At 39.3% G+C, this 23,460-nt stretch overlaps 3 non-coding genes across 3 annotated transcripts; 2 read left to right on the top strand and 1 right to left on the bottom strand.

Annotated features, from left to right (window-relative positions):
* The first annotated feature begins 2,504 nt into the window (after nucleotides 1-2,504).
* LOC148562695 (small nucleolar RNA R71) lies at nucleotides 2,505-2,608 on the top strand. Its single transcript, XR_015886652.1, has one exon. It is a non-coding gene; the product is annotated as a small nucleolar RNA R71 (small nucleolar RNA).
* A 15,749-nt stretch (nucleotides 2,609-18,357) lies between these two features.
* On the top strand, nucleotides 18,358-18,465 carry LOC148562694 (small nucleolar RNA R71). The gene has a single exon (XR_015887679.1). It is a non-coding gene; the product is annotated as a small nucleolar RNA R71 (small nucleolar RNA).
* A 4,062-nt stretch (nucleotides 18,466-22,527) lies between these two features.
* On the bottom strand, nucleotides 22,528-22,631 carry LOC148562693 (small nucleolar RNA R71). The gene has a single exon (XR_015888142.1). It is a non-coding gene; the product is annotated as a small nucleolar RNA R71 (small nucleolar RNA).
* Between the last annotated feature and the right edge of the window lie 829 nt (nucleotides 22,632-23,460).

The following is a 23,460-nucleotide window of genomic DNA, read 5'->3' as shown; positions in this document are numbered from 1 at the left end:
AGACAAACTAAGTAAAGTAAGAAAAGATATTAAAATGACCATATAAATTTTATGGCTAATATTAATAAAGGGGAAAAAAGGATTTGATTGTTTGTTTATGAATTCCCACTAACTAACTAACTATTGGTGGGTCCTTATATGCATTTTGGTGGCACCATGAGGTGACACCAAACTTAGTTTGGATCACTGTGATGAAAGTTTTATGTTCAAAGCTCCCAAGACTAGCATGCATCTTGGTTTGCTTTGAACACCAAACTTGTTCCTCACTATATTCTGCATAAGAAGATTTTCACCAATTGTTTGTTACGTTTGGATTGAAGCTCATAAATATTGACTTATTCATTATCATCTGAAAGCATATAAAACATGGGTTGCCTCCCATGAAGCGCTTCTTTAGCGTCACTAGCTTGACATTTTTCCTTCATCATGGTGGTTGGTAGTGCTTAAAGTCCTCCCCTCTTGCTGTGGATTTGTATCCATTGGTTGGATCAATAATCTCCACATGTTCCAGGGAAAGAACTCTATTAATAGTGAAGACCTTGGGTAATTGAGATGGCACAGTAGGGAGATTAGGGGGAATATCTGGGAAGTAGGCTGAGACAACTCTATCCCCTGGAGAGAAGTCTTCCGTAGGGATCTTCTTGTTCTTCCACCCTCTTGGTACCTTCTTCTTTGTTTCTTTTGAGGTTGCCTTCCCCTTGGTGACCTCTTTTTCTAAAGGAGCTGTGGTGCTGTCTTCACCTGCCTCTAGAGGTTTAGGTTCCTCCAACTTTTTCTTGAGCTGTGGCAATTGCTGTTTTCCTTGTTTGTCAATTAAGGGGATCTCAGAATGAACTGGCTGTGCTTCAGTGCTTGTTTTCTCCTTCAGTGTCTCATTATCATTTGTGCTTAGTTCCTTGTCCTCTTGATCTGTTTCTTGCGAGAGTTTGAAAACATTGAAGCTGAGTCGTTCATCATGGATTCTCAATATTAGCTCCCCTTTCTCTACATCAATAAGTGCTCTGGCCGTAGCTAGGAATGGTCTTCCCAATATGATTGGATGAGTGTGACTCTCTTCCATGTCCAGAATGACAAAGTCTGTTAGGAGAAAGTACTTCCCAACCTTTAGCAACACATTTTCCACCACTCCTATTGCTTGCTTTTGAGTTTTGTCAGCCAGTCTGATGATTACATCTGTGGGCATTATCTCATTAATCTGCAGCCTCTTCACCAGGGATAAAGACAGTAAGTTGATGCTGGCCCCCAAATCACATAGTGCTCTATCGAACATAGTCTCACCTATGGCACAAGGGATATGAAAACTTCCTGGGTCTCTTCTTTTTGTAGGCAACTCAGGTTGAATAAGGGCACTACATTCCTTGTTCATCACTATAGTCTGCCCTCCCTTGAGTGAGCTTTTCCTCGGAAGAAGTTCCTTCATATACTTGATGAATGCAGGCATTTGTTGAATTGCCTTGATGAATGGTATGTTCACATGCAGAGATGCAAACAAGTCTAGGAACCTTGAGTATATTCTTTTTCCCACAGCACCATTTAGCAGTTGAGGGAATGGTGCATAGAGCTTCAGCAGCTCTTGTTGTGAGATTTCTGGTTCTTTGTGCTTTCTATCCTCCTCCTTTGTTGAGTTGTCTTCAGGTTGTTTGCGCATTTTGCCTTGCTTGTCTTCAATCTCTTGATCACTTGTAGTGACCATTTTGCAATCTTCCCATCTTACTTTCTTTGCTTCTCCCTTGGGGTTTTTCTCCGTGTCACTTGGGAAGCTATCAGTAGGTTTGGGAATCTTCTCAGCTAAATATCCCACCTGGAATTCCAGCTTCCTAATGGTCTCTCCCTGGTTCTTAATATTGGCTCGCACCTCCTCTTTGAACACCTTATTTTCTTGAATCTCTTGACATATTCCTTCAAGTAAGGCTTCAATCTTAGAGAGCTTGTCATCAATTGATGAGTGGTTCGGAGTAGATGTGCTGTTTTGGTTTTGATAAGTATGTGGAGAAGTGTTGTTGTAGGGGTGTTGAGATGTCCTCTGGGTGAATTGCTTTTGATCTTGCTCACTTCCCCACCCAAAGTTTGGGTGGTTTCTCCATCCAGGGTTGTAAGTCTTGGAGTATGGATCATAGTTTTTCCTTGGTGAATTCCCAATGTAATTGGCTTGCTCCTGACTCCCCTCTGCTTCTTCATTCACTCCTTCTTGTGTTGTTGACGAAGTGGAGATTGCTGCTACTTGGTTCTTCTCCATCTTCTTGGTGAGGTCAGCCAGCTGCTGGGTAATGAGCTTGTTTTGGGGCCAACATAGCATCTACATTGTTTAGCTCCATCACTCCTCTTGTGTTCCCTCTTTCGGAAGCATAGAAATAGTCATTTTCTGCTACTGTTTCAATAACATCTATGACTTCCTCAATGGTCTTTTTCTTGTTCAAGGATTCTCCAGATGAATGGTCTACTGCCTTCTTTGACTCATAAGAGAGCCTTCATAGAAAATGTGCAGCTGGACCCATTCGTTGAACATGTCAGGTGGACACCTCCTTGTTAAGTCCTTGAACCTCTCCCATGCTTCATATAGAGTCTCACCATCTTGTTGCCTGAAAGTTTGAACTTCAGCTCTCAGCCTATTGATTCGAATTTGTTCACCACATCTTCCCAAGTTGTCAAGCTCTCCCTTGGGAAGGATTCCAGCCACTTGACTGCCTTGTCCCTGAGTAAGAAGGGAAATAAGAGTAGTCTATAGGCGTCAGGATGAACACCATTAGACTTCACTGTGTCACATATTCTCAGGAAGGTGGTTAAATGTTGATTGGGGTCTTCTTGAACACTTCCTCCAAACAAACAGTTGTTCTGAACAAGGGTGATGAGCTGTGGTTTAAGTTCAAAGTTGTTGGCATGGATTGTTGGCTTTTGGATGCTACTTCCACAATTGCCTGGGTTTGGATTGATGTAAGAGCCCAAAACTCTTCTATCCTCCCCAGCATGATTTGCTCCACCTCCTCTGCCATGGTTGTGAGTCTCTTCTTCATGATGATTTTCCATGTTTTCTTCCATGTTTGGTTCAAAGTATTCCTCAAACTGTTCCTCCTCTTCTTCAGCACCAACTACTCGTTTTTCTTTTGCCTCCCTCCTTAGTCTAAGGAAGGTTTTTTCCGGTTCAGAATCAAAGGAAGTTGAAGCCCCGCTTCTTCTCCCTGTCATACAACCAACAAGTACAAGCAGAGAAAATAGGTGCAGACAGTATTTGTGTCAGAATTGCTGTTAGTTGTGGGTGATGCAATATATCAAACAGTTAGTGGGTTAGCAAACAGAATTGAAAATAACAAAGAAAAACAAAAGAGTAGAGGGAGAAGGGAAGAAGTTTAACTAAAACAAAAAGTAAATCACTCAAACAGAAAATGAAATTCACAAAATAAAATGCTCAACCTAGTGATCTTCCAATCTAATCATTGTTGATGCACAATCAATCCCCGGCAACGGCGCCATAAACTTGATGCACGAAAAACTTGTCTCTCAACAAATCTCCCTTCGGCAAGTGTACCGAAGTTGTCGTCAAGTAAAAACTCAAAATAGAGTGAGGTCGAATCCCACAGGGATTGATTGATCAAGCAACTTTAATTAGAAGAATGTTCTAGTTGAGCGAATCCAAGATTTGGGTTGAGATTTGCAGAAAATAAAATGGCAGGAATGTAAATAACAGAAAAGTAAATGCTAGAATTAAAGGACTGGAAGTAAATGACTGAAAATAAATTGCAGAATTGTAAATGGGAATGGGGGATTTGCTCACAAAAGTAAATGGCAGAAATTAAAGAGAATGGGTAAGATCAGAGATGGGGAGTTCATTGGGCTTAGGAGATGTTGCAATTCTCCGGATCAAGTTCATTTTCATCTCTTCCTCAATCAATGCACTCATTGATCTCCTTGGCAATCTTAAGTGATTGAATTACAATTTCTTGCAATTCAATCTCTCAAATCTTGATCAATAGCCAATTCCTTGGTCAATTGCTCATGAGAAGAGATGAAGTATGGTCACTGATTATACCACATGCATTTCCCAAACCAAGTATTGAGAGGGTTATAGTCACATACCCATCCAAACCCAATTTGGTCCAGCATGAGAAAGCATTTCTAGCTTGATCTCTTCATTCCTCTTCCAAGGTTCAAAAGAGATCCAAGTTTGAATAGCTTCTCTTCCAAGATAACTACTCAATTGGATGAAGATCGAAAGCTTTCAAGTAAAATCAAGAGGAAAGATAGAAGAAGAATAATGAAGATTAGTATTGATCCATCAAATTACAACAGAGCTCCCTAACCCAATGAAAGGGGTTTAGTTGTTCATAGCTCTTGAAAATGAAAACAAAGATGGAGAATACATCATAAAACTAGAAATTGCCAAGAAAGTAAAATACAGAGAGTAGTTCTCCTTTTTCCCAGCTTCCAGAACTTTTTTTTACAATTCAAAGCTACTCCTATATATACTACTCTTCTCAGCTTCTAGTTTACTCTTCAAATCTTGGGCCTTTGGATCTTGAGTTTGAAGCAGTTCCTTTCTTTATTTGGGCTTGGCTTTACTTGCAGAGAGAAAGTGCGAAGTGGGCAGAGACTTAAGCTCAGGGCATAAGGAGTGTTAATCATTTAGTGAAAGTCTAAGTTCGGGAACGTTAGTGACACTTAACATTGTCACTAACGTTCCAATGCACCCCTTTGCCTCACGTTAAAACCCACGTTAACTAGGTTAACATGGCTTTTAACGTTGCCTTGTCAACCTTCAAGAACGTTAGTGACACTCAACATTGTCACTAACGTTCCAGTGTGCCCCTTCTTGCTTCACGTTAAGGTTCACGTTAACTAGGTTAACGTGGCTTCTAACGTGGCCTTTGCCATCCTTCGAGAACGTTAGTGACATTCAACATTGTCACTAACGTTCCAATGTGCCCCTAGGTCTCACGTTGGAGTCCACGTTAACTAGGTTAACGTGGCTTCTAACGTGGCCATCTTTTAGCCATCCCAACGTTAGTGACAATGTTGAGTGTCACTAACGTTGGCTCATCCTTCATTTCTCATCGTTAGCTTCCACGTTAACCAAGTTAACGTGACTCTTGGAGGTTGTGTGGTTGCTTCAACGTTAGTGACAATGTTGAGTGTCACTAACGTTGTCGACAACTCTTCATCCTCTACGTTAGTTCCCACGTTAACCAAGTTAACGTGGGAGTTAGCGTGGTACTTTGCACCATAGGCCAACGTTAGTGACAATGTTGAGTGTCACTAACGTTGGCTTCTCTCCCCCCCTTTAACGTTAGAGGCCACGTTAACTAGGTTAACGTGCTTCTAACGTGGCCACTTATGAGTAATTGCCAACGTTAGTGACAATGTTGAGTGTCACTAACGTTGGCTCAACTTCTTTTCTCCATGTTAGAGTTCACGTTAACTTGGTTAACGTGACTCTCTAACGTGGGCATTGATGGCTTTTTGAGAGTGTTATTGGCAATCACTTTTCTCATTAATCTTGCAAGTTACCTCCCCTTTTCTTGCTTCCTTTTGGTCCTGAAATCAAGCAACAAAGTGCATCAAAGCTCTAGTCCAAGTCATGAGTAATGCAACATAATATTTGTCACTAAACTCATGCAAAATCCTCATGAAATTATGTAAAATGCACAATGTATGCTTGAGTCAAGGCATAAGTGAATATTTACCCAAAACTAGCTTATTTCCTAAAGAAATGCATGAAACTAACCTAAAAACAGTAAAGAAAAGGTCAGTGAAACTGGCCAAAATGCCCTGGCATCATCTGTCGCTGTTTGTTTGTTTTCTTCCCTGTCCGAGCTTGTTCTTCTGGCTTTCTGGATCTCAACATATTTGTCGAGAAGTCCTTGTCGCGCCAGTCTTTCTAGGAGGTCTTTCACGACAATGCAGTCGTCCGTGGTGTGGCCAAACTTCTGATGGAAGGCGCAATGCCTGCTCCTATCCACAAACCTTTGGTCTTGGTAATTTCCTGCCCAAGCTGGTGGCTTCACGATTTTAGCATTCAGAATCTCTTTTATGATGTTTTCTCTCTTGGTATTGAACCTGGTATACGTGTTGTATTTTGGTGTGAGCTTGAAAGGCTTCTTTGTATCCTTGTTGCTTGGTGATCGGAAAATTTTTTCCTCATCCCTCCTTTATGGTAGTCTATCCGGCTTTTGTGCCTCGCGGAGCTCTTCAATTTCCATTTGACCTGCAGCCCTCTCTCGGAACTCCTCGAGTGTTTTTGGCTTTGTTATCGCAATGGTTTCTCAGAATTTGCCTGGTCGGAGGCCGGCCTTGAGGGCATGGAGGTGGACAGCCGGATCTAAGTCTTGGATCTCCATGGTAGCCTCGGAAAACCTGGTCATATAATTCTTTAAGCTCTCATGTTGGCCTTGTTTGATTGTGTCTAGGTAGTCTGATTCATGGACATAAATTCTTGATGCAGCAAAATAGTCAATAAAGGATCTCGCTAGTTCCTCAAAGGAGGAAATCGAACCTGCAGACAGTTTAGAAAACCACAGTAATGCAGCACCATCAAGATAAGTAGGAAAAGCCCGGCAAAGTACGGGTTCATTGTTAGCACCGTTAAAGAACATCATAGATTGAAACTTTTTTATATGAGCTCGGGGGTCACCGAACCCCTTATATGGTTCCAGCGTTGTAGGCAATACAAAGTTTTTTGGTATCTGGAACTTAGTGATCTCGTCAGAAAAGGGGTTCTCGAGGGTTAGCTTCTCCTTTGGTGGAGTGATATTCAGGGGATCTGTGTGGCCCTGCGCCGAGCTTTTAGAGCTTTCTCCTTCCTGCTTTCCATTGTTCTACGTGGATAGTTCAGCTATCCTTCGCACCTTTGCCTGGAGTTCGGTGATCTGAGCCAAGAGCTCTGCCTGTGTGGGTTGGGGGTTCCCATTATCAGCCATGTCCGAGGATAGGGAATCCTGCAAAACAAGGTAAGACACTAAATAAAATGGATGGTGAGGTCATATATATTCGGACCCCACGGTGGGTGCCAAGTGTTTCGTCCTGGCACTGGGGTGGCCGAGCTTAGCGACTCTGAGCAAACAGTCGTCGGAGAGGAAGAGTTATGCGTCGGCCTGGATCGAACACCGCGGCGGGAATACCTGCAAAAGATACTCTGACACTCAAGTTAGTGATAATCTCGAGTGAGAGTAATTAAGTAAATATGAAGACTGAGAATGGAACCTGAGACTTAGCCGAGGATATTAGCTCGGTTTTATAGGAGTTGTTTTTACCCGTTAGTGGATAAGTCCTAGTTTGTAGGTTGGTTATGATATTCTATTTTGGTGATTAAGTTTGTTGAGCACGTTTCCTATTTCTTCGAATGGGTGAGGCCGAGTTTATTTGTTCACGTGCCGAGGTTTTTGGGCGGCCGAGGATAAGGGTGATGTATCAGATGGTGATACTGGTTATACTTGTATAAATACATAAAGATGATGGTAATTGTGATCATGATTCTCTCCTTGTATGTATGATCGTGGAAAAGTTGATATGTTGCTGTTTTGTGATAAATATATAATAAACTCCATGAATAGAGAATGTGATTTATGGAAATAATGGATGTCTGGGCTCTTGGGGCTTATGAACAAAGTTAATTAAGCATAAATAAGTGTTAATGGGATGAATTATATTAAAGGAAGGGCTGAAAACTTAAAATGAACAAAAATGAACTAGGAGAGTTAAAACAGATTCTGCAGAATCAATTCCAGCTAAAGCAGTAGCTTCTCAAAATTTCTGCTCTCACTCCAAACTTTCAAAAATTATGAAAGAAATTTTTTATAAAACTTTGAGAAGTCTATCTCATTTTCTTAAAATTTTAGAAAATTTTTAGTTGTATATTGGAAGATATAAATTTTTAGATTTTTTTTATTATTGTAAAACGAATTTTTTAGCTTTTAAATAAAAAATTTTCAATCTGCATATCTTTTAATCTAAAATGGCTTTTGAGGTTCTTCCAAAAGCTAATGAAAGTTTGAGATGTCTAGAGTGGATGAGTTACTTTTTAAGAGTCATACATATTTTACAGAAAAAGTTATGAAACTTACAAAATAATGAGCTCACTATTCGGTTCAGTAGAATGTGTGATGGCACCAATAACTTGTTTAAATTACTGGCATCAATATATAAGTCTAATTGGTGTGCAACCAATTTTATGTAAAATTTTAAGGTGTCTAATTTGTTTCCTCAAAAGTTTATAAGTTTTAGTTGTATATAGGGTGTTCGTGATGCGGTTTGGTTCGGTTTTTGAGGAAAAAGTTATCCGATCCGATCGTCTAATTAAATTGCAGTTCGGTTTGATTCGGTTTTTTTATCAATACCATCCGAACCAAAGCAAACCAATTAAAATCGATTTGGTTCGGTTCGGTTTTTTAATCAATTTAGAAAAAATACTACCATACTATTTCACAAAGTCATAGCATTGAAATCGACAAACACAAATAATAATAGCTAACAAAGTCTTGATCTAATAAAATTTAACGACAAAAGGAATTCAAATACAACAATTAAAGAAGTTTAATAGTTCAACAGTCAACACAACTGAAAATAAAAATAAAAATAAATTGTGATTAAAAGATAACAAAGCTAAGCTGTTTTCTTCAACAAAACAGCTAAATGTTTTAATGCAAACCAACCTGAAATAAAAAAAAAGTTACATAATGATAATGATAATGATAATGATAATGATAATGATGATGATGATGCATCTATTCTCTACTCTAAAGTTGAATTGGCATTGGTGCTCTATATGAGAGTGAGGGTACAAGTCCAATATCTATAGCTCCAGTGACATCATAATATACATATACCAGAATGACCAAAATTTAAAAGTATCAGTGCCAATAAAATTAATCTTAGGAAACAGCTACATGAAATGAAACCATGGTGATAGTAGTGTATATGCATCATGCAATGAAATAATGAGGAATATGTTTGATAAAAGTATGATAATTAATTAAGCACCGCAAGACATCACTATGTGACTGGAACTTTATATCCCCAGAGTATATTGACATTAGAGTTTTTTACCGGTAAAGAGATTCATAGAAACAGTTGCATTGTAGATATAGTCTCTAAACCGACAAAAATTCCAACGTACAAACGTTTTGGGTGTCACAAGTAACAAACCCCTTTAAAAATTGTTAACCGAGTATTCAAACCTCGGGTCGTCTTCTCAAGGAACTGCGAGGAAGTATGTTCTTATTATTGGCTATAAAGGTTGTAATCGGGGTTTAAAAGATGAGAGGCAAGTAATTTGAATGACAAGTAAGGTAAATGGCAATTAAAGTAAATAAATATTGTAAAACAGACTTTTGGCAGGGTAAGAGAAATTGGAGGTCCAACGCAGTTATCTCTCTCAACTATAATGAAAGTTGAATCTAAACTCTACTTGATCAACCTGTACTAGGGCAATGGAAAGTCAATGGACTAATTGAATTGACCTTTGAATCCTATTTATTTCCTAAGAAAAGGTTGGGATTACTTAAGTTCAGCTCAATTAGCAAGATAACGATTATCAGTTATGTTGAGTTTAATAACTGTTGAGTTACTGAATTCTTACCCAGGACCAAAAGGGGAAAAAATAAAATTGCTGGAATAATAAAAATATCCTTAGATGGGAAGCAATGGTAACTTAAATCAAAGAGAACAATCATAAACTGAAAATACCTCAAATATTATTAATTCAGATAACAATCTATAACATGGATAAAATTCATAAATTCACTGATCAATTCAAGTGCTGGAATAAATAAAAGTAAAAGGAAGCTAAAACAAAGGAACGTAAAACCTGGATTGAGAGTCACTCTTAAAGCAAGAAGAAATCCTAAATCCTAATCCTAAAAGAGAGAGAGGAGAAGATCTCCCTCTCAACTAAATCTAAATCATTGAAAAGTAAAATATGCGAGCTCTCTTTGAATGGGTGTATTCCCACACTTTATAACCTCTGGTCTATGCTGTCTGTACTTGGATCTGGGCCAAAAAGGGCTTCAGAAATCACTGGGGGTGCATTCTATAAATTCTGATACGTGGCCTCTGTCACGCGTCCGCGTGGGTCACGCGTCCGCGTGGGTCACGCGGTCGCGTCATTCGGAGCTTTTCCTTGCCACGCGGTCGCGTCAGTCATGCGACCGCGTCATATGCGTTCTGCTTAGGTCACGCGGTCGCGTCAGTCATGCGGCCGCGTCGCTGCATCTTCACTTCTGGCACGCGATCGCGTCATCCATGCGATCGCGTGGATACCAGTTTCCTTAAAGCTCCGCTTTGCTTTCTCCTTCCATTTTATATGTTTCCTTTTCCATCCTTTAAGTCATTCTGCCTTAGAAAATCTGAAACTACTCAACACACTAATCACGGCATCGAATGGAAATAAAGGTAATTAAAATAATTAATTTTAAAGCTTAGGAAACATGTTTTTCATTTACATCACATAATAAGGAAGGGAAAGTAAAACCATGCAATTAATGTGAATAAGTAGGTGAAGGATTGTATAAATCACTCAAATTAAGCACAAAAGAACTCATGAAATATGGGTTTATCATATATACCATGAAGAAAATAAGCAAGTAATGTATACATTCGTTCACATTATGGAAGAAGAAAAATAAAACAAATATGGATGTTAAAGGGTGAAAAGTTGCTGAAAATCCTCAACGCAAGATCAGCAAAAGAAGTATGAAACTCTGCTTTTAATTGGAAGTGGAGGATATGGATAAGCAAAGAGCAAGAGGAAAGTGGTCAAGGCAGCCCAAAAAGCTATTCCTGCAACAAAAGTAGGAAGGTGAGTGATGAGCGGATTATTTATACGCTTTTTGGCATTGTTTTTAAGTAGTTTTCAGCATGTTTTAATTAATTTTTAGTATATTTTTATTAGTTTTTATTCAAAATTCACATTTCTAGAATTTACTATGAGTTTGTGTGCTTTTCTGTGATTCCAGGTATTTTCTGGCTGAAATTGAGAGACCTGAGCAAAAATCTGATTCAGGCTGAAGAAGGACTGCAGATGCTGTTGGATTCTGACCTCCTTACACTCGAAATGGGTTTTCTAGAGCTACAGAAGTCCAACTGGCGCGCTCTCAATTGCGTTGGAAAGTAGACATCCAGGGCTTTCCATCAATATATAATAGTCCATACTTTGCTCAAAGATAAATGACGTAAACTGGCGTTCAACGCCAGTTCCATGTTCCATTCTGGCGTTAAACGCCAGAAACAGGTTACAAGTTGGAGTTAAACGCCCAAAACAGGCTACAACCTGGCGTTTAACGCCAGAAACAGCCTAGGCACGTGTAAAGCTCAAGTCTTAGCCCCAGCACACACCAAGTGGGCTCCGGAAGTGGATTTCTGTACTATCTATCGTAGTTTACTCATTTTCTGTAAACCTAGGTTACTAGTTTAGTATTTAAACAACTTTTAGAGATTTATTTTATACCTCGTGACATTTTTACACTACACTTTGTATTTCTGACGGCATGAGTCTCTAAACCCCATGGTTGGGGGTGAGGAGCTCTGCTGTGTCTCGATGAATTAATGCAATTACTACTGTTTTCTATGCAATCACGCTTGTTTCTATTCTAAGATATTCACTCGCACTTCAATCTGATGAATGTGATGATCCGTGACACTCATCATCATTCTCACCTATGAACGCGTGCCTGAAAACCACCTTCGTTCTATCTGCAATAGCTTGAGTGCATATCTCTTGGGTTTCTAATCTAAGATTAGAACCTTCGTGGTATAGGCTAAAATTATTGGCGGCCATTCTTGAGATCCGGAAAGTCTAAACCTTGTCTGTGGTATTCCGAGTAGGATCTGGGATGGGATGACTGTGACGAGCTTCAAACTCGCGAGTGCTGGGTGTAGTGACAGACTGGTGCACGAAATGGTGATCATCAATGGCGCCAACAGCTTGGTACGCACAATTGTAATCTCAACTCTTTATCACAACTTCGCACAACTAACCAGCAAGTGCACTGGGTCGTCCAAGTAATAAACCTTACGTGAGTAAGGGTCGATCCCACGGAGACTGTTCGCTTGAAGCAAGCTATGGTCATCTTGTAAATCTCAGTCAGGAGGATTCAAATGGTTAGGGAGAATTGATAATTAAAATATGAATAAAACATAAAATAAAGATAGAGATACTTATGTAATTCATTTGTTAGAATTTCAGATAAGCGTATGAAGATGCTTTGTTCCTTCTGAACCTCTGCTTTCCCATTGCCTTCATCCAATCATTCATACTCCTTTCCATGGCAAGCTTTATGTTGGGCATCACCGTTGTCAATGGCTACTTCCCGTCCTCTCAGTGAAAATGTTCCAAATGCGCTGTCACCGCACGACTAATCATCTGTCGGTTCTCGATCATGTTGGAATAGGATCCATTGATCCTTTTGCATCTGTCACACGCCCAACACTCGCGAGTTTGAAGCTTGTCACAGTCATCCCTTCCCAGATCCTACTCGGAATACCACATACAAGGTTTAGACTTTCCGGATCTCAGGAATGGCCGCCAATAATTCTAGCCTATACCACGAAGACTCTGATCGTAGATCAGAAGGCTAAGAGATACGCATTCAAGCTTGCTTTCATGTAGAACGGAAGTGTTTGTCAGGCACGCGTTCATAAGTGAGAATGGTGATGAGCGTCACATAATCATCACATTCATCATGTTCTTGTGTGCGAATGAATATCTTAGAGAAGAAATAAGCTTGAGTTGAATAGAAAAATAATAGTACTTTGCATTAATTCATGAAGAACAGCAGAGCTCCACACCTTAATCTATGGTATGTAGAAACTCCACCGTTGAAAATACATAAGTGAAAATAGTCTAAGCATGGCCGAATGGCCAGACTCAAAGGTCTAAGGACTAAACATCCAAAGATGAAAATATAATAGCAAAAGGTCCTATTTATAGAAAACTAGTAACCTAGGGTTTACAGAAAAGAGTAAATGATGCAGAAATCTTCTTCCGGGCCCACTTGGTGTGTGCTTGGACTGAGCATTGAAGCTTTCACGTGTAGAGACTTTTCTTGGAGTTAAACGCCAGCTTTTGTGCCAGTTTGGGCGTTTAACTCTAGCTTTTATGCCAGTTCTGGCATTTTGACGCCAGAATTTTTATGCTAACTTTGAACGCCAGTTTGGGCCATCAAATCTCAGGCAAAGTATGAAGTATTATATAATGATGGAAAGCCCAGAATGTCTACTTTCCAACGCAATTGAGAGCGCACCGATTGGGCTTCTGTAGCTCCAGAAAATCCACTTTGAGTGCAGGGAGGTCAGAATCCAATAGCATCTGCAGTCCTTTTTCAGTCTCTGAATCAGATTTTTCCTCAGGTCCCTCAATTTCAGCCAAAAAATACCTGAAATCATAGAAAAATACACAAACTCATAGTAAAGTCCAGAAATGTGATTTTTATTTAAAAACTAGTAAAAACATAATAAAAACTAACTAAAATATACTAAAAACAATGCCAAAAAGCGTATAAATTATCTGCTCATCACAACACCAAACTTAAATTGTTACTTGTCCCCAAGCAACTAAAAATCAAATAGGATAAAAAGAATAGAATATACAATAAATTCCAAAAACATCTATGAAGATCAGTCTTAATTAGATGAGCGGGGCTTTTAGCTTTTTGCTTCTGAATAGTTTTGGCATTTCACTTTATCCCTTGAAGTTCAGAATGATTGGCATCTATAGGAACTCAGAATTCAGATAGTGTTATTGATTCTCCTAGTTCAGTATGTTGATTCTTGAACACAGCTACTTTATGAGTCTTGGCCGTGACCCTAAGCATTTTGTTTTCCAGTATTACCACCGGATACATAAATGCCACAGACACATAACTGGGTGAACCTTTTCAGATTGTGACTCAACTTTGCTAGAGTCTCCAATTAGAGGTGTCCAGAGCTCTTAAGCACACTCTTTTTGCTTTTGGACCACGACTTTAACCGCTCAGTCTCAAGTTTTCACTTGACACCTTCACGCCACAAGCACATGGTTAGGGACAGCTTAGTTTAGCCGCTTAGGCCAGGATTTTATTCCTGTGGGCCCTCCTATCCACTGATGCTCAAAGCCTTGGATCCCTTTTTTATTTTATCCTTGCCTTTTGGTTTAAAGGGCTATTGGTTTTTTCTGCTTGCTTTTTTTTTCTTTCTTTCTCTCTTTTTTTTCTCTTTTTTTTTCGCATATACTCTTTTTTTTTCTGCAAGCTTTTCACTGCTTTTTATTGCTTCAAGAATCATTTTTATGATTTTTCAGATTATCAAATAACATTTCTCCTTTTCCATCATTCTTTCAAGAGCCAACAATTTTAACATTCATGAACAACAAATTCAAAAATATGCACTGTTCAAGCATTCATTCAGAAAGACAAAAGTATTGCCACCACATCAAAATAACTAAACTGTTTTAAAATTTGAAATTCATGCACTTCTTTTTCTTTTTGCAATTAAAAACATTTTTTCATTTAAGAAAGATGATGGATTCATTTTCATAGCTTTAAGGCATAGACACTTAGACACTAGTGATCATGTAATAAAGACACAAACATAAATAAACATAAAGCATAAAAATTCGAAAAATAAAAAATAAAGAATAAGAAAATTAAAGAACGGGTCCACCTTAGTAATGGCGGCTTGTTCTTCCTCTGGAAGATCTTATGGAGTGCTTGAGCTCCTCAATATCTTTTCCTTGACTTTGTTGCTCCTCTCTCATAACTCTTTGGTCTTCTCTAATTTCATGGAGGAGGATAGAATGCTCTTGGTGTTCCACCCTTAGTTGTCCGATGTTGGAACTTAATTCTCCTAGGGAGGTGTTGATTTGCTCCCAATAGTTTTGTGGAGGAAAATACATCTCTTGAGGTATCTCAAGAAGTTCATGATGAAAAATTTCCTCATGCTCTTGTCCATGAGTGAGATCTCTTGTTTGCTCCATCCTTTTCTTAGTGATGGGCTTGTCCTCATCAATGAGGATGTCTTCCTCTATGTCAATTCCAGCTGAATTACAAAGGTGACAAATGAGATGAAGGAAGGCTAACCTTGACAAAGTAGAGGACGTGTCTGCCACCTTGTAGAGTTCTAGGGATATAACCTCATGAACTTCTACTTCCTCTCCAATCATGATGTTGTGGATCATGATAGCCCGGTCTATAGTAACTTTAGACCGGTTGCTAGTGGGAATGATTGAGCGTTGGATGAACTCCAACCATCCCCTAGCCACGGGCTTGAGGTCATGTCTTCTTAGTTGAACCAGCTTCCCTCTTGAATCTCTCTTCCATTGAGCGCCCTCTTCACAAATGTCTATGAGGACTTGGTCCAACCTTTGATCAAAGTTGACCCTTCTAGTGTAGGGGTGTGCATCTCCTTGCATCATTGGCAAGTTGAATGCCAACCTTACATTTTCCGGACTAAAATCTAAGTATTTCCCCCGAACCATTGTAAGCCAATTTTTAGGGTCCGGGTTCACACTTTGATCATGGTTCTTGGTGATCCATGCATTGGCATAGAACTCTTGAACCATTAAGATTCCGACTTGTTGAATGGGGTTGGTGAGAACTTCCCAACTTCTTCTTCGAATCTCATGTCGGATCTCCGGATATTCACCTTGTTTGAGCTTGAAAGGGACCTCGGGGATCACTTTCTTCTTGGCCACGACTTCATAAAAGTGGTCTTGATGCACCTTTGAGATAAATCTCTCCATCTCCCATGACTCGGAGGTGGAAGCTTTTGCCTTCCCTTTCCTCTTTCTAGAGGTTTCTCCGGCCTTTGGTGCCATAAATGGTTATGAAAAAATAAAAAGCAACACTTTTACCACACCAAACTTAGAAGGTTTTCTCATCCTCGAGCAAAAAAAGAAAAAAGAGAGTAGAGGAAGAAGAAATAGAGGAGATGGAAGGGGTAGTGTTTCAGCCAAGGAGGTGAAGTAGTGTATAAGATGTGTGAAAATGAAGGAGTGAAGATGTGTTTATATAGGAGTGGAGAGAGGGTATGGTTCGGCCATGTATGGGTGGATTTGGGAGGGAAAGTGTTTTGAATTTGAATGGTGAGGTAGGTGGGGTTTATGATGGGTGGATGTGGATTGGTGAAAGGTTTATGGAGAAGAGAGTAGGATTTGATAAGTGAGGAATTTTTGGGGAAGAGGTATTGAGGTGATTGGTAAAGGGTATTTGGGGAAGAGTGTTGTGAAAAGGTGTGAAGAAGAGAGAGAGTAAGTTGAGGTTGGTTGGGATCTTGTGGGGTCCACAGATCCTGAGGTGTCAAGGATTTTTCATCCCTGCACCAATTAGGCTTGCAAAACGCCCTTTATTGCCAATTCTGCCGTTAAACGCCAGGTTGCTGCCCATTTCTGGCATTTAACGCTAGCTTCTTGCCCTTTTTTGGTGTTAAATGCCAGTCTGGTACCCATTTCTGGCGTTAAACGCCCAAAATGGTGCTAGACTGGGCGTTTAACGCCCATTCTGCTGCCCTTACTGGCGTTTAAACGCCAGTAGCCTTTTCCTCCAGGGTGTGCTATTTTTCATTCTATTTTTTAGTTTGTTTTTGCTTTTTCAATTATTTTTGTAACTTCACATGATCATCAACCTACAGAAAACATAAAATAACAATGGAAAATAGAAATTTAACATAGATAAGTAAAATTTGGGTTGCCTCCCAACAATCGCTTCTTTAATGTCAGTAGCTTGACAGTGGGCTCTCATGGAGCCTCACAGATACTCAGAGCATCTCAACACCAAACATAGAGTTTAGTTGTGGCCTCCCAACACCAAACTTAGAGTTTGAATGTGGGGATTTTGTTTGACTCTATATTGAGAGAAGCTTTTCATGCTTCCTCTCCATGGTTACAGAGGGAGATCATTGAGCTTTAAACACAAAGGAGTCCTCATTTACTTGAAGGACCAATTCTCCTCTGTCAACATCAATCACAGCTTTTGCTGTGGCTAGGAAGGGTCTGCCAAGGATGATGGATTCATCCATACACTTCCCAGTGTCTAGGACTATGAAATCAGCAGGGATGTAGTGGTCTTCAACCTTTACCAAGACATCCTCTACAAGTCCATAAGCCTATTTCCTTGAATTGTCTGCCATCTCTAGTGAGATTCTTGTAGCTTGTACCTCAATGATCTCTAGCTTCTCCATTACAGAGAGAGGCATGAGGTTTATGCTTGACCCTAGGTCACACAGAGCCTTCTCAAAGGTTATGGTGCCTATGGTACAATGTATTGAGAACTTTCCAAGATCTTGTCTCTTTAGAGGTAATTTCTGCCTAGTCAAGTCATCTAGTTCTTTGATGAGCAAGGGAGGTTCATCCTCCCAAGTCTCATTACCAAATAGCTTGGCATTTAGCTTCATGATTGCTCCAAGGTATTTAGCAACTTATTTTTCAGTAACATCTTCATCCTCTTCAGAGGAAGAATACTCATCAGAGCTCATGAATGGCAAAAATAAATTCAATGGAATCTCTATGGTCTCAGTGTGAGCCTCAGATTCCCATGGTTCCTCATTAGGGAACTCTTTGGAGGCCAGTGGATGTCTAGTGAGGTCCTCCTCAGTGGAGATCACTGCCTCTTCCTCCTCTCTAGGTTCGGCCATGTGGGGTATGTTGATGGCCTTGCACTCTCCTTTTGGATTCTCTTCTGCATTGCTTGGAAGAGTACTAGGAGGGAGTTCAGTAACTTTCTTGCTTAGCTGACCCACTTATGCCTCCAAATTTCTAATGGAGGACCTTGTTTCAGTCATAAAACTTTGAGTGGTTTTAATTAGATCAGAGACTACAGTTGCTAAGTCAGAGTGGCTCTGCTTAGAATTCTCTGTCTGTTGCTGAGAAGATGATGGAAAAGGCTTGCTATTGCTAAACCTATTTCTTCCACCATTATTGTTGTTGAAGCCTTGTTGAGACCTCTATTGATCCTTCCATGAGAGGTTTGGGTGATTTCTCCATGAAGGATTATAGGTGTTTCCATAGGATTCTCCCATGTAATTCACCTCTTTCATTGCTGGGTTCTCAGGATCATAAGCTTCTTCTTCAGATGAAGCTTCTTTGGTACTGCCTGTTGCTGCTTGCATTCCAGACAGACTTTGAGAAATCATATTGACTTGTTGAGTCAATATTTTGTTCTGAGCCAATATGGCATTCAGAGTATCAATTTCAAGAACTCCTTTCTTCTAATTTGTCCCATTATTCACAGGATTCCTTTCAGAAGTGTACATGAATTGGTTATTTGCATCCATTTTAATGAGTTCTTGAGATTCTGTAGGCGTCTTCTTCAGATGAAGAGATCCTCCAGTAGAGCTGTCCAATGACATCTTGGACAGTTCAGATAGACCATCATAGAAAATACCTATGATGCTCCATTCTGAAAGCATGTCAAAAGGACACCTTCTGATCAATTGTTTGTATCTTTCCCAAGCTTCATAGAGGGATTCACCTTCCTTCTGTTTGAAGGTTTGGACTTCCACTCTAAGCTTGCTCAATTTTTGAGGTGGAAAGAACTTTGCCAAGAAGGCATTGACTAGCTTTTCCCAAGAGTTCAGGCTTTCTTTAGGTTGTGAATCCAACCATGTTCTAGCTCTGTCTCTTACAGCAAAGGGAAAAAGCATAAGCTTGTAGACCTCGGGATCAACCCCATTGGTCTTGACAGTGTCACAGATTTGCACGAATTCAGCTAGGAACTGATGAGGATCTTCCAATGGAAGTCTGATGAGCGGATAATTTATATGCTTTTTGGCATTGTTTTTAGTATGTTTTTAGTATATTTTAGTTAGTTTTTATCATATTTTTATTAGTTTTTATTTAAAATTCACTTTTCTGGACTTTACTATGAGTTTTTGTATTTTTCTGTGATTTCAGGTATTTTCTGGCTGAAATTGAGGGACCTGAGCAAAAATTTGATTCAGAGGCTGAAAAAGGACTGCAGATGCTGTTGGATTCTAACCTCCCTGCACTCGAAGTGGATTTTCTGGAGTTACAGAAGCCCAATTGGCGCGCTCTCAATTGAGTTGGAAAGTAGACATTCTGGGCTTTCCAACAATATATAATAGTCCATACTTTTCCTAAGATTTGATGGCCCAAACCGACGTTCCAAGTCAGCATAGAAATTCTGACGTCAAAACGCCAGAACTGGCATAAAAGCTGGAGTTAAACGCCCAAACTGGCACAAAAGCTGGCATTTAACTCCAAGAAAAGTCTCTACACATAGAAGCTTCAATGCTCAGCCCAAGCACACACCAAGTGGGCCCGGAAGAAGATTTCTGCATTAATTACCTATTTCTGTAACCCTAGGCTACTAGTTTTCTATAAATAGGACCTTTGATAGATACTTTTCACGGAAAGAATTTTATATACCTTTTGATCTTTATGTTCATGTTTGGGGAGGCTGGCCATTCGGCCATGCCTAGACCGTGTACTTATGTATTTTTAACGGTGGAGTTTCTACACACCATAGATTAAGGTGTGGAGCTCTGCTGTTCTTCATGAATTAATACAATTACTATTGTTCTTCTATTCAATTCATGCCTACTTCTTCTCTAAGATATTCATTCGTTCTTCAACTTGATGAATGTGATGATCCGTGACACTCATCATCATTCTCACCTATGAACATGTGCCTGACAACCACCTCTGTTCTACTAGCAATGGCTTGAATGCGTCTCTCTTGGGTTTCTAATCTAAGATTGGAACCTTCGTGGTATAGGCTAGAATCAATTGGCGGCCATTCCTGAGATCTAGAAAGTCTAAACCTTGTCTGTGGTATTCCGAGTAGGATCTGGGAAGGGATGACTGTGACGAGCTTCAAACTCGCGAGTGTTGGGCGTGTGACAGACGCAAAAGGATCAATGGATCCTATTCCAACATGATCGAGAACCGACAGATGATTAGCCGAGCGGTGACAGCGTATTTGGATCATTTTCACTGAGAGGACGGGAAGTAGCCATTGACAACGGTGATGCCCAACATAAAGCTTGCCATGGAAGGGAGTATGAATGATTGGAAGAAGGCATTAGGAAAGCAGAGGTTCAAGAGGAACAAAGTATCTTCATACGCTTATCTGAAATTCCTACCAATGAATTACATAAGTATCTCTATCTCTATCTCTATCTCTATCTTTATTTCAAGCCGACAATCTCCGTGGGATCGACCCTTACTCACGTAAGGTATTACTTGGACGACCCAGTGCACTTGCTGGTTAGTTGTGTGGAATTGTGGCAAAGTGTGATTCACGTTTGAGAGCTCCAAGTCTTTGGCGCCATTGTTGATGATCACAATTTCGTGCACCAAGTTTTTGGCGCCGTTGCCGGGGATTGTTCGAGTTTGGACAACTGACGGTTCATCTTGTTGCTTAGATTAGGTAATTTTACTTTTTATTTTCGAATTTTTTTTTTTAAAATACAAAAAATTTTTCTATTTTGTTCTTCAGAGTTTTTAAGAATGAATTCTAGAGTTTCATGATGATCTGTTGAAGTCTGGCTGGCTGTGAAGCCATGTCTAATCTTATTGGACCGAGGTTTCAACTTATCATCACAAGAGCTTGTTGATTTCTATCAATTTTGCTGTTGTGAGCAATGATCTGCTAAAGCTTGGCTGGCCATTGGCCATGTCTAGTGTTTTGGACCGCAGCTTTCATTGAAAGCTTGGCTAGCTAGTAAGCCATGTCTAATTTCTAGACCAGAGTCTTAGACTAGCATTGCAATGATTCCTGGAACTCTTATTAAAAATTTTGAATCCCTTTATTTTCTTTTCCACTCAATTTTCGAAAAATCACAAAAAAAAATTTTAAAATCATAAAATCAAAAATAATTTGTGTTTCTTGTTTGAGTCTAGTATCAATTTTTAAGTTTGGTGTCAATTGTATGTCTTTATTCTTCTTGCATTTTTCGAATACATGCATTATGTTCTTCATTGATCTTCAAGATGATTTCCTTGCTCTGATCTTTGAATTCTCTTGTTTTGTGTCTTTTGTTGTTTCTTATATGCATTTTCAAATTGTTATAGTCCTTAGTATACAAACTTCTAAGTTTGGTGTCTTGCATGCATTGTTTATTTGATCTTAGTTGCATTTTTATTGTTTCTCATCATTAAAATTTCAAAAAAAATTTCAAAATTGTGTCTTTTCAAGTCAATAACACAGAGAATTGAAGATTCAGAATATTCAGCAGAGGAATTACACAGAAAAAGCTGGGCGTTCAAAACACCCAGTGAAAAAGAAATTCTAGCATTTAAACGCCAGCCAGGGTATCTAGCTGGGTGTTAAACTCCCAAAAAGGTAGGATTTTGGGCGTTTAACACCAAGAGGACACTAGAGGGAAGATTTTGTTTTTAATTCAAATCTTTTTCAAATATTCATAATTTTTCAAAATCAAATCTTTTTCAAATCATATCTTCTCAATCATATCCTTTCAAAATCAATTTCTTTCTATTTTTTTATTTATTATTATTTTCAAAAATTCTTGCTACAGTTAGTAATTTAATTCAAAAATTTTCAAGTTGTTACTTGCCTATTAAGAAAGGATCAAATTTTAATTTTAGAATCATATCTTCTAATTTCTTGTTAGTCAAGTAATCAACTTTAATTTTAAAACTTTCCTTTTTTTTATTTGATTCTCAATCATATCTTTTCAATCACATCTTTTTCAAAATTAAGTTTCAATCATATTTCTTTGATTTCTAATTTCAAAATCTTTTTCAAAAATCACTTTATTTCTTTCCCAATCTTAGTTTTCGAAAATCATCAATCAAATTTTCAAATTTCTTTTAATTTTTTCAAAATCTTTTTAATTTATTTTCAAAAATTCTTCCCCTCTTTTCACACCCTTCTATTTAAGGACTAACACCCCTCCTCAATGAGCAATTCGAACTCTATCTCCCTTGATAAGTTCGAATTCTCTCTTCTCTTCCTCCTCCTTCTATTCTTCTTTTCCTCTGACACCTCAAGGAATATCTATACTGTGACATAGAAGATTCCATATTTTTTTCTTATCTCTTTTCATATGAGCAGGAGCAAGGACAATGGCATTCTTGTTAAAGCTGATCCTGAACCTGAAAGGACCTTGAAGAGAAAGCTAAGAGACGCTAAAGTACAACTCTCTATAGAGGACCTAACAGAGCTTTTCAAATAAGAAGAAGACATGGCAGCCGAAAACAACAACAATGCCAACAATGCAAGGAAGGTGCTTGGTGACTTTACTGCACCTACTCCTGACTTCTATGGGAGAAGCATCTCAATCCCTGCCATTGGAGCAAACAACTTTGAGCTTAAGCCTCAATTAGTTTCTCTGATGCAACAGGATTGCAAGTTTCATGGACTTTCATTGGAAGATCCTCATCAGTTCTTAGCTGAATTCTTGTAAATCTGTGACACTGTCAAGACCAATTGGGTTGATCCCGAGGTCTATAGACTTATACTTTTTCCCTTTGCTGTAAGAGACAGAGCTAGAACATGGTTGGATTCACAACCTAAAGAAAGCTTAAACTCTTGGAAAAAGCTAGTTAATGCCTTCTTGGCAAAGTTCTTTCCACCTCAAAAATTAAGCAAGCTTAGAGTGGAAGTCCAAACCTTCAGACAGAAGGAAGGTGAATCCCTCTATGAAGCTTGGGAAAGATACAAGCAATTGATCAGAAGGTGTCCTTCTGACATACTTTCAGAATGGAGAATCATAGGTATCTTCTATGATGGTCTATCTGAACTGTCCAAAATGTCATTGGACAGCTCTGCTGGAGGATCTCTTCATCTGAAGAAGACGCCTGCAGAAGCTTAGGAACTCATTGAAATGGTTGCAAATAACCAATTTATGTACACCTCTAAAAGGAATCCTGTGAATAATGGGACAAATCAGAAGAAAGGAGTTCTTGAGATTGATACTCTGAATGCCATACTGGCTCAGAACAAAATATTGACTCAACAAGTCAATATCATTTCTCAGAGTCTGTCTGGAATACAAGCAGCAATAGGCAGTACCAAAGAAGCTTCATCTGAAGAAGAAGCTTATGATCTTGAGAACCCAGCAATGGAGGAGGTGAATTACATGGGAGAACCCTATGGAATCATCCAAACCTCTCATGGAAGGATCAATAGAGGGCTCAACAAGGCTTCAACAACAATAATGGTGGAAGAAATAGGTTTAGCAATGGCAAACCTTTTCCATCATCTTCTCAGCAACAGTTAGAGAATTCTAAGCAGAGCAACTCTGAATTAGCAACTATAGTCTCTGATCTAATTAAAACCACTCAAAGTTTCATGACTGAAACAAGGTCCTCCATTAGAAATTTGGAGGCACAAGTAGGTCAGCTGAGCAAGAAAGTTACTGAACTCCCTCCTAGTGCTCTTCCAAGCAATACAGAAGAGAATCCAAAAGGAGAGTGCAAGGCCATTACCATAACCCACATGGCCGAACCTGGAGAGGAGGAAGAGACAGTGATCGCTACTGAGGAAGACCTCAATGGACGTCCACTGGCCTCCATGGAGT

Source organism: Arachis ipaensis, chromosome B6, assembly GCF_059453495.1.
Source record: "Arachis ipaensis isolate K30076 ecotype BB chromosome B6, ASM5945349v1, whole genome shotgun sequence".
Classification (NCBI taxonomy): domain Eukaryota; kingdom Viridiplantae; phylum Streptophyta; class Magnoliopsida; order Fabales; family Fabaceae; genus Arachis; species Arachis ipaensis.
This window is presented reverse-complemented; position numbering and strand designations above follow the sequence as displayed.